We start from the raw sequence: 16674 nt of genomic DNA, 5'->3' as shown, positions 1-16674 counted from the left end.
TAAGTAGAGCCGTGTGTACACGTCCATCCCAAACTTCCTACCTAAACTCTCCCCCAAATCTTCCCCCACCCCCACCCCAGGAACCATAAGTTCTTTCTCTAAGTCTGTGAGTCTGTGTGGCAGCTTGGATGGGAGGGAGTTTGGAGGAGAATGGATACATGTATATATATGGCTGAGTCCCTTTGCTTGTTCATCTGAAACGATCACAACATTGTTAATCAGCCATACTTCAATTCAAAATTAAAAGTTTAGTAAAAAAGAAAAAAAATTAAGCTATTGAAAGCTAAAAAAAAATTGTTTTAAATCAAAACCAAAACATACACACAGCCATGATTGTACCAACTACCTGTCCTTCCTTTATAAAAGTCACTCGTGTCCGTTCAGGATACACTGACTTACTTTGGTTTTCTGATTTTTGTTTTCAATATCAGTGACTCTGCCTCAGATGCCTGCTGCTTACCATCAGATGTAAACACAAATAGTCCTGCAGGCTCAAATACATTTATAGAGGGATGGAGGTTGCGAGGCCAGAAAGAAAGGGCTGATGGAGGGAACGAGATAGAGGTTCCATCCCTGGTTAGGTGAGAGCTGGCATGTCTGAGATCCCAGAGTCATTGCCAGCATGAGAGAAGGAATAAGGGTGAAATCCTGGCTGGTAGAGTCCAATCCCAAGCCAGAGAGAGCTGTCATCATGGAAAACACAGTACTTTATTTTTTAAACTGGGAACAGTTTGCAAAGGGCTTCCCTCCCTCCTAGGATTGCAGAAGAGAAGGATGGGTTATACCAAGAGCAAGCCAAGCTTAAGAGACCAAGGTCCAAGTCCCCATGACACATTTTCTGGAGCTTAGGTTGGTCATTTTGCCTCTCTGAGACTCAGTTTCTTCATCAATTACATGGGAATGCTCTTAACACGTAAGTGACAGAGCTGTGATAAGGAGTGTTAAATGAGAATACTTACGGAAAGTACCTTGCGCATTTTAAAGAGCTACATGACTACTAGATAGTCCACCAGCCTGGCAGGAGCCAACTCTTATATTATGAACTACAAAATTACAAGGCTGGGAACACTGAGAAGAGACTCAGGGTCTTCAACTTGGAGAAGAAGGTTAAGTCGATATTGTAGAAGAGAGACTTCCCCGGTGGTCCAGGGGTTAAGGATCTGCCTTCCAATGCAGGGGATGTAGTTTCGATTCCTGGTAGGAGATCTGAGATGCCAACGGGACAACTAAGCCTGCACACAACTAGAAAGCTCATGGACCACAACTAGAGAAACTCCTGCTCCACAACAAAGACCCAACACAGCCAAAATTTAAAAATAAATAAAAATTTAAAAAAATTTTTAATTAATGAGTTATGATTAAAAAAAAAGATTGTAGGAGAAAGAAAATGAGGCTCACATTGACATATCTGATATATGGTAAGTCCTGTGTTTGACATGATATCATTTGGGGTACCATCCTATCCTCATTTTATGAATAAATAAATAAATAAATGTTCAATGAGGCAAAGCAATGTTCCCATTATCACCAGAGCAAAAAGAAAATAATAATAATAAAAGTATTGGTTTTCAAATTTAGAATTGTCAAAACCCCAATTTTTTTTTGTTTTGAACTACTAAAAAACTCACTAAAACCCAGATTTTTCCCCCCACTTTGTCACCTTGTTTGTGCAAACTACTCCCTAAAAAAACAACTTACTCAACTGGATTTTACATTTAAAGGCCTAACCTGTCTTCATTACCTGTCTCCTCAAAATAAACAGACCCCCCAAGCCTCAGTCAGACCATTCACAGAAGCCGCTACATGGACTTAGTCATCTCTGTCTGAGTGGCTGCCCGGAGTCAGGCAATGAACAAAGTGACCCCCTCCTGACCCTCCCTCTCTTGCTGTCTCCTTGCTTTTCTTCATATACAGGGGGTTTCCAGGGGCTCTGGGGGGTTATGAATATGAGGCACCTCTTGCTCTACCCCGGTTCTGTAGTGCAGCCCCTCTAGGGAAGGGATGGCATGCTCGACATGACATGACCTGATGGCGTACTCCATGGCGGATTCCTGTGTGTGGTGTTTGGACTCCATCTTCAAATTCTGACTCTGTTTTCCACTCCTCCACGATTGAAAAGGCTCTCGTTGAGCACAGCTTGCTTCTCTCAGACTGTCTCCAGACCCATAGATTCCTGCCTTCAGTCTCAAGACCCTCCCCTCCTCCACTGAGAAGGTGAGTGACCCTGGGCAGATCATGCAACAGCCCCTGCCTCTCAACACACGGCCCCACCCTCCACCCAGCTGCCCAAGTCTGCAAAGCCATCTCGGAGCTCCTGTCCCTCTCTCTTCAGATCTAAGTCCCTACCAACCCAACCTCCACAGCAGTCCTCAAATCCATTCTCTCCATTCTCACTGGCTTTCACCATCTCCGTCTTGCCCTTGGCTTTGGTCTCACTGCTTCCACTCTGGCCTTCATCCCTTCTCCGCACTGCAGACAGAGCATGCCTTTTAAATATGCAAATCCAGCCATTGTGCCCCTACCTCCCTTCCAAAACTCTTTCCATGGCTCCCTAAGGCTATACATTTTTTTCAGATTTCTTTTATTGGAGGACAACTGCTGTACAATGCTGTGAGTCTCCATCATACAATGAGATGAATCAGCATTGTGTATACATATAACCCTCTTCTTCAGCCTCTCTCTCGCCCTCCCCCACCCCACCCCTCTAGGTCATCGCGGAATGCTAAGCTGAGCTCCCTGTGCCACACAGCAGGTTCCCACTAGCTGTTTCACACGTGCCAGTGCACCTGTGTCAATCTTGCTCTCCCAGTTCGTCTCACCCCCCTCCCCCAACTATGTTCATGTGTCCATTCTCTATATCTGCATCTCTATCCTTCCCTGCAAACAGACTCATCTGCACCATCTTTCTAGATTTCTAGATTTCATACATATGCATTAATATCCAGCATTTGTTTTCCTCTTTCTTATTTACTTCACTCCATATGACAGACTATAAATCCATCCACTTCACTATAAATGACCCCATTTCATTCCTTTTTGTGGCTGAGTAATATTCCGTTCTATATATATATATACCACATCTCATTTATCCATTCATCTGTTGATAGACATTTAGGTTGCTTCCAATTTCTGGCTACTGTAAATAGTGCTGCAATGAACACTGGGGTACTTGTGTCTTTTTGAATTATGGTTTTCTCATGAGAGTTGGATTGTGAAGAAAGCTGAGCACTGAAGAATTGATGCTTTTGAAGTGTGGTGTTGGAGAAGACTCTTGAGAGTCCCTTGGACTCCAAGGAGATCCAACCAGTCCATTCTAAAGGAGATCAGTCCTGGGTGTTCACTGGAAGGACTGATGCTAAAGCTGAAACTCCAATACTTTGGCCACCTCATGTGAAGAGTTGACTCATTGGAAAAGACTCTGATGCTGGGAGGGATTGGGGGCAGGAGGAGAAGGGGACGACAGAGGATGAGATGGCTGGATGGCATCACCAACTCGATGGACATGAATCTGAGTGAACTCTGGGAGTTGGTGATGGACAGGGAGGCCTGGTGTGCTGCGATTCATGAGGTCGCAGAGTCAGACATGACTAAGCGACTGAACTGAACTGACCATGGCCTCTACTGCTATAAATTAACTGGCCAAAGTGAGGAACCACGTCAGCTCTACCCTCCAGTTTCCTACCAGCCTTATGACCTTGGCCAGATGGCTCACCTTGTCTGTGCTTTGGTTTTGCAGTCTGCACCTATGGCTCAGGGTTGTTGTCATGATGAAATGAGTTAATAAAGAAAAGCTATTTGGAAAAGTGTCTGGTGAACAGTAAAGACTTATTAAATTATACTTATTTTATTATCTTCATCATCATTATTACTGTTCTTTTTTTCTTTTTTTGGCCACTCAGGCAGCTTATGGAACTTGCTCGACCAGGGGTGGAAACTGCATGCCCTGCAGTGGAAGTGCAGAGTCTTAACCACGGGACCACCAGGGAAGTCCTCATTACTAGTATTCTTATATTTGAATAATAAGCCCTCAGTATAGGATACAGAGGTTGGCAAGATCTACTTTTTGCCTATTTATCCAACTTCAACTCTGTTCTCATGCTTTACCTTCTTCTTCTTCTTTTTTAATTAATTAATTAATTTATTTGACTGTGCAAGGTCTTAGTTGCGGCATGGGAACTCTTTGTTGTAGCATGTAGGCTCTAGTTCCCTAAGCAGGGATCAAACCCAGGCCTCCTACGCTGAGAGTACAGAGTCTTAGCCACTGGACCACCAGGGAAGCCCACTCACTCACCCCTTACATTCTATGCACCAGCCATTCTTAACTTCTTTGTTTTTTTAATTCAATATAGAGGCAATGATTTATGCATAAAGATGGTCATCACAGTGATGTTTATCATAAAGCTGTTTTAAAGCTAAATATCCGTCAATTAAAAATGCTTAAGTAAAATCGTAGTATAATCATGTATTTCAAAAACATTTTAAATTATGACTCTAATGAATATTTAATGACAGGAGAAAATGCTTATGATGTGACAGTACATGAAAAATGACTTAAAATTGTATGCACAGCATTATCTCAACCTGAAGGAAATAAATCAAAATGTTTGCCAATGGTGATCTCTCTGTTAGAGAGATCTGTTAGATTATAGCTGATTTTCTTTTCTTCCTACTTTGCCTATTTTCCAAATTTTATAGAGTCAGTATGTATACCTTTCATATAAGGGAGAAGGGGAGACAGAAAGGGAAACTTGCTTCCTTTCTTTTTTTTGCTTCAAATGTAAATGTTCTGGTATTAAAAACTCACTTCTTGGAAATTCCCTGGCAGTCCAGTGGCTAGGACTCTGAGCTTTCACTGCCAGGGTTTGGGTTCTACCTCTGGTCTGGGAACTAAGATCCCATAAGCTGCACGGCATGGCCAGAAAAAAACTAAATAAAAATTAAAACAAAACAAAAAATTCACTCCCAAGTCACACACACACAATTGCCACCAAGTCCCATCCCACCTCCCCATTCATGAAAACAATATTTCAATTCTGGTCTTTACTGAAAACTTAAAGAAAAAAATGATTTCCCCCCACAAGCTATTTATTCACTATTTATTCACTAGACTCCTCTCCTAGAATAAAGAAATCTTGAAGCTAGGGGGAAATATCACAGTCTGCTCCAGCTTAGAATGAAATCCAAAACAGATTTGGTTACAGGGCACAAACACACATTAAACTTTTTAAAATGGAGGCAAACAAATCATTTTAATCCCAAGATTTTAGAGTATTATCCCTATTCTTAGAAGTTATTACCTGATCAACACACTGCATCTCTCAGGAACTCAGACATCCCTTCATGTGTTGTTTAGAAGAGTGGAAGGACGTGGTATATGTGTGTATATCTTCTTCTTCAGGTCAACCAGATGTTCTGAGATGCATGCATTGTGTCCATAAATGCTGAGTTGACCAGATGTCTGAACATCATATATATGTATATATTTATTTATTTATTTGTGTGTGTGTGTGTGTAACAGGCAGAAAAAGAGAGAGAAACAAAAGAGCAAAGTTCACTAACAATTTTTTTCCTTTTCAAAGCAAACTTTGATAACTCTCCATCCCAATAAGTTATGGCTTCCTCTCAGCCGGCTTCCTTGGTGGGAATGGCAGGTTCCCATGCCAACTGGAATGGGGGGAGGGGGAGGGTGTGAGAGCCATTTGATGGTTTGTCAAGATATGCACTCCAGCACCTCATTCTTCTACAAATGTTTTTAAATGAAAAAGCTTTGCCGTTTAGACAAAAAGAGGAACTAATATTCTTGCAGAGAAGCAAAGAACCTCGTACTAAAGAACACAAGATAACATTACTAATATATCATTATGAACCCCTAATGAATGAAAATATTATTCACATTTTCCTGTGATTTTATGCTTGGTTATGAAGCATTTCAAGGGGAGAGAATGAGAGAGACAAACACTGTGGCCAGCATTGTTACTTTGACATTACAAATAACTGTATTTATGATGGTATTATACAGTTCATATATTTCCCTCTAATAGTGCCAATAAAAAGATGGCATTTTCCCAGCGTCTGCTCTCTGCTCATGTTTTATGTCTTACTTTCTTCAAGGGTCTGTGGGCTCTTAAGCAAAAGAGCTAATTTTTCACAGTATTAGAGGGGAAGGAAAGTTGGCTTTCTCTCTTTCTACACTAAACTGCTCTTTTCCTATTAGTCTTCACAAGGCAAAATGTTGTTCCTTAAAAAGAAAAGTCACACACACATGTACATAAGAGCTTGCATTGTTACAGAGTTCTTCCTACCTACCCAGCACCTGGGTTTTATACATATCACTTCAGTTGACCTTCAGGACAAGCTTCTGAGCCAAGCACTCTAAGGGTACCCATTTTAGGGATGAAGAGATGGAGATTCTTAAAGAGTAAGTTCCCCCAAAGACACTCAGAATGATCCAGGACTCAGGTTCCTCAAAGTCAATGCCCTTAAGAGGATGGGATGTTATGGAGAGAGCAGCATGGAAACATACTAATTACCAGATGTAAAAGACAGCCAATGGGAATTTCCTGTATGACTCAGGGAACTCAGACTGGTGCTCTGTAACAACCTGGAGGGGTGTGATGGGGAGGGAAGTTCAAGACAGAGGGGACATGCGTATGCCTATGGCTGATTTATGTTGATGTTTGAAGAAACCAACACATTATTGTAGGGCAATTATCCTCCAATTAAAAATAAGTAAATTTAATATTTTTTGAAAAGTCAGTGCTCTGGGTGACACTCTTGCTTTTCTGTCCTTTTGTTTTCTCTCACTGTTAAGATTTTCATTTATTATGATGGATAAGTATTCTTACTGGCAGCAGAAAACTCAGTCTCACAAAGCCTTTAACAAGACACTTACTCTTTTTGTTTTCTTTCTTTTTGGTTATTTATTCATTGACTTTATATTTTTATTGTTTTTTTATTTTGTAACTAATTTTTGTTGGAGTATGATAGCTTTACAATGTAGTGTTGGTTTCTACTGTACAGCAAAGTGAATCAGCTAGATGCTTACATCTAGCCCCTCTTTTTTGGATTTTCTTCCCATTTAGGTCACCACAGAGCACTGAGTAGGCTCAGTGCTGATACAGTAGGCTCTCTGTATCTCTGTTATTTTATGCCTAGTACTGATGGTGTATATATGTAAATCCCAATCTCCCAGTCCATTCCACCTCTCCTCGCCCCCTTGTTATCCATACATCTGTTCTCTACGTTTGAGGCACAAAGTCTTTTTCAATGGGATGCAAAGGCCAGCTAACTTCCATCAATGATGATTCTTGGTATCTTCTTCCACAGATCCAGCTGTATGAACTTAAATAAGTAACTTAACCCTCCTGGACATCAGTTTTCTTATAAGAGAGAAATATCACAGCCCAGCATCGACATAGAATGTGAGCTTAAAAAATATGATGTGCTCACTCATTATCAGAGAAATGCAAATCCAAACCACAATGAGGTACCGTCTCACCCTGGTCAGCATGTTGATGTATGGCAAAACCAATACAATACTGTGAAGTAATTAGCCTCCAATTAAAATAAATAAATTTATGTTTAAAAAAATCTACAAACAATAAATGCTGGAGAGGGTGCAGAGAAAGGGAACCCTCTTACACTGTTGGTGGGAATGCAAACTAATACAGCCACTATGGAGAACAGTGTGGAGATTCTTTAAAAAACTGGAAATAGAACTGCAATACAACCTAGCAATCCCACTGCTGGGCATACACACCGAGGAAACCAGAACTGAAAGAGACACGTGTACCCCAATGTTCATCGCAGCACTGTTTACAATAGCCAGGACATGGAAGCAACCTAGATGTCCATCAGCAGACGATGGATAAGAAAGCTGTAATACATATACACAATGGAATATCACTCAGCTATTAAAAAGGAACACATTTGAATCAGTTCTAATGATGTGGATGAAATTGGAGCCTATTACACAGAGTGAAGTAAGTCAGAAAGAAAAACACCAATACAGTATATTAATGCATATATATGGAATTTAGAAAAATGGTAATGATGACCCTATATGTGAGACAGCAAAAGAGACACAGATATAAAGAACAGACTTTTGTTGGACTCTGTGCGAGAAGGCGAGGGTGGGGTGGGATGATTTGAGAGAACAGCACTGAAACATGTATATTACCATATGTGAAATAGATCACCAGTCCAGGTTCGATGCATGAAACAGAGCACTCAAAGCCAGTGTACTGGGACAACCGTGAAGGATGGGATGGGGAGGGAGGTGGGAGGGGGGTTCAGGATGGGGACACATGTACACCCATGGCTGATTCATGTCAATGTATGGCAAAAACCACTACAATATTGTAATTAGCCTCCAATTAAAATAAATTAATTAATTAAAATAAAAAATTTAAAAAAAAGAAATATGATGAGCTATACTATGCTTAGTCGCTCAGTCGTGTCCAACTCTTTGAGACCCCATGGACTGTAGCCCGCCAGGCTCCTCTGTCCATGGGGATCCTCCAGGCAAGAATACTGGAGTGGGTTGTCATTCCCTTCTCCAGGGCATCTTTACAACTCAGGAATCCAATTGAGGTCTCCTGCATTACAGGTGGATTCTTTACCAGCTGAGCTGCCAGGGAAGCCCAAGAAATATGATGCGTTAATTTAAATAATATTCACTCAGCCCTTCTTAGGTGACTGACAAGATATCAGGTGCTGAGGGAATAGCCATGAAAAGAATATAACCCCTGCTCTCTAGATGCATATGGCCTGGTGCAAGAGATAAACATGCAAAGAGACCAATACTATTGCCTCTCATTGGTTCTTTGATGTAGGTACTGAATTATCTTTGAGTTTCTGGCCAGCATCCAAAGCACTAACAGACAAAATAATTTCAAAGTTATCCAGAAATATTTCATCACAGATACTCCCTTCTAAAACAAAACAGGGACTTCTCTGGTAGTCCAGTGGTTAAAATTCCATGCTTCCACTGCAGGGGGCGAGGGTTTGATCCCTGGTTGAGGAACAAAGAGTCCCACATGCCATGTGGTGTGGCCAAAAAGTACTAAAAATTTAAAAACAAAACCAAAAAAGGAAAAAACACTTGTAGAAATCCACAGGGCTTCTACCGGGCAATTGAAGGTATAAACTGTGGATACAGGAGTCAAACATGCTTTTGGACTATCACAGCAATGAACAGAGATTATGATATCAACAAATGACTACTCCTGTCGATCAATATCTTTGTTTATAACTACATACCTGCACCAATCAGCAAACTAAAATGTGAGAGAGCTCACAACATGACAGCCAGCCAGTAAGAAAAAAAAAAGTATTTCTAAGTACTCAGCAAGACTAGACTCTTCAAAATATTCTCAGACCCTCTCTATTTTCAAGTCTCCATGATTCCATCAGTTACTTAAAACAGTTTCTCAGCCTGGACACTATTTACATTCTGGATAAGTCTTCATTCTGGGGGATGCTCTGTGCACTATAGAATATTTAGAAGCATCCATGACTTATATCCACCAGATCCAAACACCCCCTCCATGATGACAACTAATAACATCCCCAGGGACTTCCCTCGTAGTCCAGTGGCTAGGACTTCATGCTCCCAATACATGGGGCCTAGGTTGGATCCCTGGTCTGGGAACTATCAATAGATCCCCCATGCCACAAGGAAGATTGAAGATCCTGTGCGCCACAATTAAGACCCTGAGCAGCCAAATAAATAAAATAAATATTTTAAAAATAATACCATCTCCAGAAATTTCCAAACATCCCCAGGCAAGAGAGTGTCCCCAAGCACCTCTATATTTTGGAGCAGTTAAGATCCACTTAGGATCGAGCTTAGCCTGGCCTGGCCCCTCCTAAGATATCTTTCTTTCTTCAAGTCAGGAATTTGGAAAGAAGCCATCAAATGTTTCATTCATTCATTCATTCATTCATTAACTTGCCTATTCACTCCCTCCTCCCTCCACTGGTAGAGTGCGGTAGCCATTTGGAGGCATGGCCCAGGCCTAGAACAAAACCACTAAACCCATTAAAGACATCCAAGAAAATACCATCCAGGACATGATCTGAACAACCAAAGCTCACCAGTATACTTGAGGTCTAAACTTGACCCTGGCCTATCTCTTGAGCCTGTGACTTTTTGCTAAGACTCAACTTCATCACCTGTAAAATGGACTTGATGTATGTCTCCCAAACATCAATCCTTTGGATGCTACCTTCAAAAGTTTTGCCAACTTCAGCATCTCTATAACCATTTGCTTACTGTATTTTTTCCTTAAATCTTTATTTACTCTCCCAAGGAAATTGCACACCACTCTTCTATACATATATCCAGTATCACGTCCATAAACGAAAGGCAAAGGTCTGTACAGTCAAAGCTTTTCCCAGTAGTCATGTATGGATGTGAGAGGTGGACCATAAAGGCTGAAAACTGAAAAATTGAGGGTCTCAACTGTGGTGCTGGATAAGACTCCTGAAGATCCCTTGGACCACAAGGAGATCAAACCAGTCAATCTTAAGGGAAATCAACCCTGAATATTCACTGGAAGGACGGATATTGAAGCTGAATCTCCAATACTTTGTCCACCTGATGCGAAGAGCTGACTCATTGGAAAAGACCCTGATGCTGGGAAAGATTGAAGGCAGGAGGAGAAGGGGCTGACAGAGGATGAGATGGTTCATTGGCATCACAGACTCAATGGACATAAGTTTGAGCAAACTCCAGAAGATGGTGAGGGACTGGGAAGCCTGGTGTGCTGCAGTCCATGGGGCTGCAAAGAGTCAGACATGACTTAGTGACTGAACAACAATAACCATCTTAAAAAAAGAAATACAGGGAAAGCAAAACACAGCTATTATATTCCAGCTACACACTGTTGTCAGTGGAAGCTTCTAAGCATATAGGAACTGATTTCCAAGCTACTGGGGATTAACTGCATCTTTTCAAGTGTTCTCAATTGCACCCAGGCAGGTAGGGAAGAAATGCTTGGGGGCTGCTCCAGCTAGGATAAGTGGCTACAAAAGAAGTATGTTGCAAGGAAGTGCAAATGTTTGGAACTGGGGTAAAAAAGTTCTGCAAGTAAAGCAGAGGCCAAGATTGGGGGGCAGGGGGGCGAGCTGAAGAAATGGAAGAAGGTGTCAGGAGTGAAGAAGGGGTGACTTCGCAAATTTGCCCTCTGGCATCAGGATCCTTGGCGAGCTCAGCACTTTTGAGGTTCAAGTTTGTTTATTCTTGGCAAAATGCAACCGCCTGTTTCTAAGAGCAAAGTCTTTAAAAGGCTTATAAAATCTACTCAAAAGGCTTTCTGGACATCAAATAGCTCATAAAAAGGAACATTTTGATGAGTTAAGTGTAAATGAATCAGAAACATACGGATTCCATTTTGCCTAATCTGCTCGTGGATTTAGAAACGAAGGGGAAAACTGCTCCAAGCCAAATTCTTCAGGGGCTTTGTAGACCCCCGAAACCTTTGAAAGCCTTTGGCGACGTTAAGCAAATCCCATACAGAACTCTGCCTTGCCCTCCTGAACTTTGGTCTTCAAGAAAGGCCCCCAATGGAAGATCATTCTGAGGAAGAAAGGGAAGGAAAGGGGTAAACAGAGCCCATTTACTGTGTGCTCAGAACTCTGCACTTACCAGCTGCCATAGGCTGAACCCCTCCAGGAAGGGGACACACTTTATGTCACCAGGGAGAGAGGAGGCCACAGAGGATAGTGACACCAAGGAGACGGGGTGCTCATCCCAGCTCCCCCAAGGGCCAGCTTTGTCCATCTGGCCAAGTTAAAGTAATGTCCCTAAGTATCAGTCTCCCCATCTGTAAAATGGAGCTGAAAGGGGCATGTAGGTAAAACTGTGAGGGTTACATTTTCAAATTATGGAACATTTCATCCAGTGCTCAGCACATAAGTACTTGACCAAGACTGGCCATCATGGGACTTCCCTGGTGGTCCAGTGGTTAAGATTTTGCTTTCCAATGCAGGGGGTGTGGGTTTGATCCCTGGTCGGGGAGCTAAGCTCCCACATGCCTCATGGTCAATAAAAAAACAAGACATAAAACAGAAGCAATACTATCATGAATTCAATAAGGACTTTAAAAATGGTTTCACTGATGGCTTAGCTGGTAAAGAATCTATCTGAAGTGCAGGAGACCTGGGTTCAATCCCTGGGTTGGGAAGATCCCCTGGAGAAGGGAATGGCAATCCACTTCAGTATTCTTGACTGGAGAATCTTAAATCTTACAAAATATAAAATAAAAGCCTGGCCATCATTATAAGACACAAACACTGTAGCGTGGGCATGGATATTATCCCCATTTTAAAGACCAAGAAACTGGGTCCAAGAATGATTCATTCATCCCGGGTCCCAAATCCGTTAAAATAGTAGACTCATGATTTAGCATAGAGCCTCGTAATTCCAAAACCAGAGGTCTTGTCAGTGCAATCCACGGCTTTCTGAAAAGACTCAAGAATCTAGCAGAATGGATCAAACTCCAGAGACTGGGATTCATTTTCCAATAAGGTCGGTGCCGGGAGCCTCATTCCAGCCTCATGGCCGTGGCTGGAGGTGAGCTAAGATGAGCCTTCCTCCCAGACTTCCAAGGACTTTTTGGTGCCAAGACAGAAAGAGACCTACACCCTCCATCAGAGGTGTTGAGAGATCTCCCTGGCTCCAAAGTTTTGTTTGCTTGGTGTGACGGGTTAATGGAATTACAGGGAAGAAGCAGAAGATGAAAGGAGAGGGAGAAATTTGGAATCACGCTACATTTTCCGCTCACTGTCTCTCTGACTGATGCTGTGTAATATGGCTGTAAAAATACATGAAGCAAAATCTAAAGGGAGGGGGAAGTCTATGTAAATGGGCCAGGTGGATAATACTTGGCGTGTTGTACATGTTTCTGCACATGGTTTTATCAAAGGGGATAATTACAGAGTATGGAAAATAAGACATATTGTTTCCATATGAGAGATAAAGAGAGAGTGTTAGAAGTGATTAAAGGGACTTAAGGGTGTAGAATGTTCTCATAATGAGAACTGCTTGTGTCCTAGAATTAGAGTGGTTTTTTTTTTTTTTAAGCCAGAATTGCAGAAGTCTTTCTAGCATTCTATAAAGGGAAGGCTTCTTAATTTTTTGCAAGTTTGGCCAAACTCAAAACGTTAGACTCACCCGGGCAGCCTCTCTTCATTTCCTGAGTCTGTTTTGTCCGGGGATTATCTAGGCAGGTCTCCTTTGCATCTGGCAGCTTCACCGATGGGCCCCACAGCAACACAGCTATGAGGTCAGGAAAGCTTAGAGCCTGACAACAAAAACACGAACACCTGATTAAAAATTGGGCCAGGGACTTTTGAATGGACATTTCCACGAAGAAGATACACAAATGGCCAATAAGCACATGAAATGATGCTCCACATTACTATGCACTACGGAAATACAATCACAACCATAATAAGACACCACTTCACACCCATCAGGACGGTTGTCGGAGAAGGCGATGGCACCCCACTCCAGTGCTGGAGCAAATCCCATGGACAGAGGAGCCTGCTGGGCTGCAGTCCATGGGGTCGATAGGAGTCGGACACGACTGAGCGATTTCACTTTCACTTTTCACTTTCATGCGCTGGAGAAGGAAATGGCAACCCACTCCAGTGTTCTTGCCTGGAGGATCCCAGGGATGAGGGAGCCTGGTGGGCTGCAGTGTATGGGGTCACACAGAGTCGGACACGACTGAAGCGACTTAGCAGCAGCAGTAGGATGGCTGTAAGTAAGAAAATAAAACATAATGAGCTGGTGAAGATGTGGAGGAATGCTTGTATATGGGAATGGAAGGCGTAGAAGTCACTCTGGAAAGCGATGTAGCAGATCCTTAAAAAGTTAAACATAGCATCACTGTGTGTGTGTGTGTGTGTGTGCACGCGCACGCGTGTATCAGTCGCTCAGTTGTGTGTGACTCTTTGTGACCCCATGGACTGTAGCCCGCCAGGCTCCTCACCTTGTGGCCCACCAATTCCACTCCTGGGTATATACCCAAAGGAGTTGAAAAGAGGGAGTTCAGTTTGGTGCTCTGTGAGGACCTAGAAGAGTGGAATGTGGGGTGGGAGGGAAGCTCAAGAAGGAGGGGAGATATATATATATATATATACACACATACACACACACACATATAGCTGATTCATTTTGCAATACAGCAGAAACTAACACAACATTTTAAAGCAATTATAATCCAATAAAAAAACTAGGAAAAATACTTTAACGGTTAATTTTATGTCATGTCAATTTCACCCCAATATAAATAAATAGGCAAATAAAAATAAAGGCTGGACCTCACTCTCTTCCCCTCCACCTGCCGAGACCAAGAACCCTTGACCTTGCAATGAAAGATCTGGGCCTCCAGCTCAATGCCAATAGCGCTAGCCTCCCCAGCGTTGGCCTCCTTCCAACTATAGCTCCCCTCTTGGAACTAAGCTGGATGGACCCTGATGGTAAGTAAACAAACTGACTTGATTCACAGAAGGGTTTTAATACAATATCTGCCCAAAGCTGCCCAAGACATGGATTATTGCAAACTTTTTTCCTTAAATCTTTTCCTTTGTTATTAGAATTATTAGAAAAATAATTCTAGCAGAAATAGAGGGAGCTGGCTGTTTAGGGCTTTGTCAGTCTCTGTTGCTCAGCAACCTGGCTTGGCTGTCAAGGAAATTAGCATCCATTAAGAATTGTGCGTCATTATAACTTGGAGGTGACCTGCCTCAATGTTATCATAGTAATAGATATAGAGTCAAGTCTTTCTTCGCCCCTTGCTCACTCTGAGTCCCTGGGCAAGACATTACCTCCATTTTCCTCATCTCTAAGATGGGCATAGGGCTTCCCTGGTGGCTCAGCAGTAAAGAATCCTCATGCAATCCAGGAGATATGGGTTTGATCCCTGGGTCGGGAAGATTCCCTGGAGAAGGGTACGGCAACCCACTCCAGTATTCTTGCCTGGGACATCCCATGGTCAGAGGAGCCTGGTGGGCTACAGTCCATGGGATCACAAAAGAGCTGGACACAACTCTGCAACTAAACAATAGCAAGATGGGCATAACCATGCCTCGGGATGCTGTCATGAAGTTAACATAGCATTCATTCAGGAGTTGCTCAAATAATACTATTCTTTTCCCTTTCTGCTATCCTAGCCTGGTCTGAGAGGTTTACAATGGGAATAATGATGCCCAATAAGGAATAAGACAGCTGTGAAAGGGCACTGATGGTGTGACTTTAGCTTACTGATGCTGTAGCATCCTGATCGATCTGGAACCGGATAAGATCACTACACACAGGGGAAAACGGCAGCCCAGAGAGGTTCTAAAACTTGAGAGATGTCACACAGCAAATTACCCACAGAGCAAGAGTTACAACTTGGGTGACTAAAGCTCCAAAGCTGTAGATGAGGCATTGGTACCATCTGTCGGGTGAGGATTCAAGTGCCTCCTTCCAGCTGGGTGGATGCCAACTCTTGGGCATGGCATGCTCAGTAGTGCAGGTACTTGCAACACAAGGCCACTTGCACGGTCAGAAACAGTACACTGGCTGAGTAGAAAGAATCTTCCCGCTGGAAGTTACCACTTTCCTACTTGTCTCTGGTAAGCGACAAAGGAGGACTGTTGAAAAATAAATCTTTTTAGAATATATATATTTCCCAGAATTTGTTCACTCCACAAATATTTATTGATTTCTTGTTATAGGTCAAGTTTTCTTCCAGAAACCAAGTACACAAGATCCCTGTGAGTTACAGAAAACTCCAGGACATGGTGAAGGACAAGGAAGCCTGGCATGCTGCAGTCTATGGGGTCACAAAGAGTCGGACACGACTGAGGGACTGGACAGCAACACAACTGTGCACAGAAAACTCACATTCAAGTGGAAAAGACAGAAATCAGGTTAGAGAGAAATCCAGAGAATTTCGGATTTATAAGCACTATGAAGTCACTAATATGGGGAAATGCAATAAAATGTGCAGGGCATGCTAATTTTAGTTCGGTGAGCAGGGATATTCTCTCTGGGGAAGGGGTATTTAAGTAGAGACTGAAATAGATAGAAGGAGCTGGCACTGACCTGAGGAAAGAGTTTTCCAGGCAGAGTGACCCTCACGGGCAAAGGCCCTGAGGTCGGAACAAACCTGCCATGTTTAAGAGACAGAGACGCTATGTGGCCAGGGTGGGACAGGCTGGAGGTCGGGAAACAATGGGCAGGTGTGAGGCCAAATCATGCGGAACCTCAGTGAACTTGAATTACCTAAGAGACGTAATCTCACCGTAAGCAATTTAACAAAGAGATAACATAAAAGATTTAAAGAGATCATGGTCATTCATTATCTCAACTTGTAGAGAAAACTGACCAGTGACATTTTGGTGCATGTCCTTTCAAACATTCTATTTCATATCCTATCATATAAACATATAGGGGACTTCCCTGGTCGTCCAGTGGTTAGGACGCTGCACTTCCACTGCAGGGAGCATGCGTTCAACCCCGTGTCAGGGAACTAAGGTTTCACATGCCGCATGGCACAACTGAAAAAAAAAAAGAAAGAAAATATATATATATACTTACAAGAGTAGGATCATATAATACATCCATGAAACTAGCCTTTTATTTTATTTTATTGTGTGTTTATTACTTAATACATC

The 16674-nt window shown here is 42.4% G+C and overlaps 1 long non-coding RNA gene across 3 annotated transcripts in view; it reads right to left on the bottom strand.

Annotated features, from left to right (window-relative positions):
• Positions 1-16674, bottom strand: part of LOC106700829 (uncharacterized) — a 164987-nt gene that overhangs the window by 39713 nt on the left and 108600 nt on the right. For 2 of the 3 annotated variants that reach the window (XR_011467437.1, XR_011467436.1), the window contains exon 5: positions 13178-13307. This is a non-coding gene — a long non-coding RNA (uncharacterized lncRNA). Of the gene's footprint in view, positions 1-13177; positions 13308-13475; positions 16558-16674 lie in introns of all 3 variants that reach the window. The other variant, XR_011467435.1, reaches the window with a different exon arrangement.

The sequence above is a fragment of the Bos mutus genome, chromosome 17 (assembly GCF_027580195.1).
Source record: "Bos mutus isolate GX-2022 chromosome 17, NWIPB_WYAK_1.1, whole genome shotgun sequence".
Classification (NCBI taxonomy): domain Eukaryota; kingdom Metazoa; phylum Chordata; class Mammalia; order Artiodactyla; family Bovidae; genus Bos; species Bos mutus.
The sequence above is the reverse complement of the archived record's forward strand: the minus strand, read 5'-3'. Positions and strand labels throughout refer to the sequence as shown.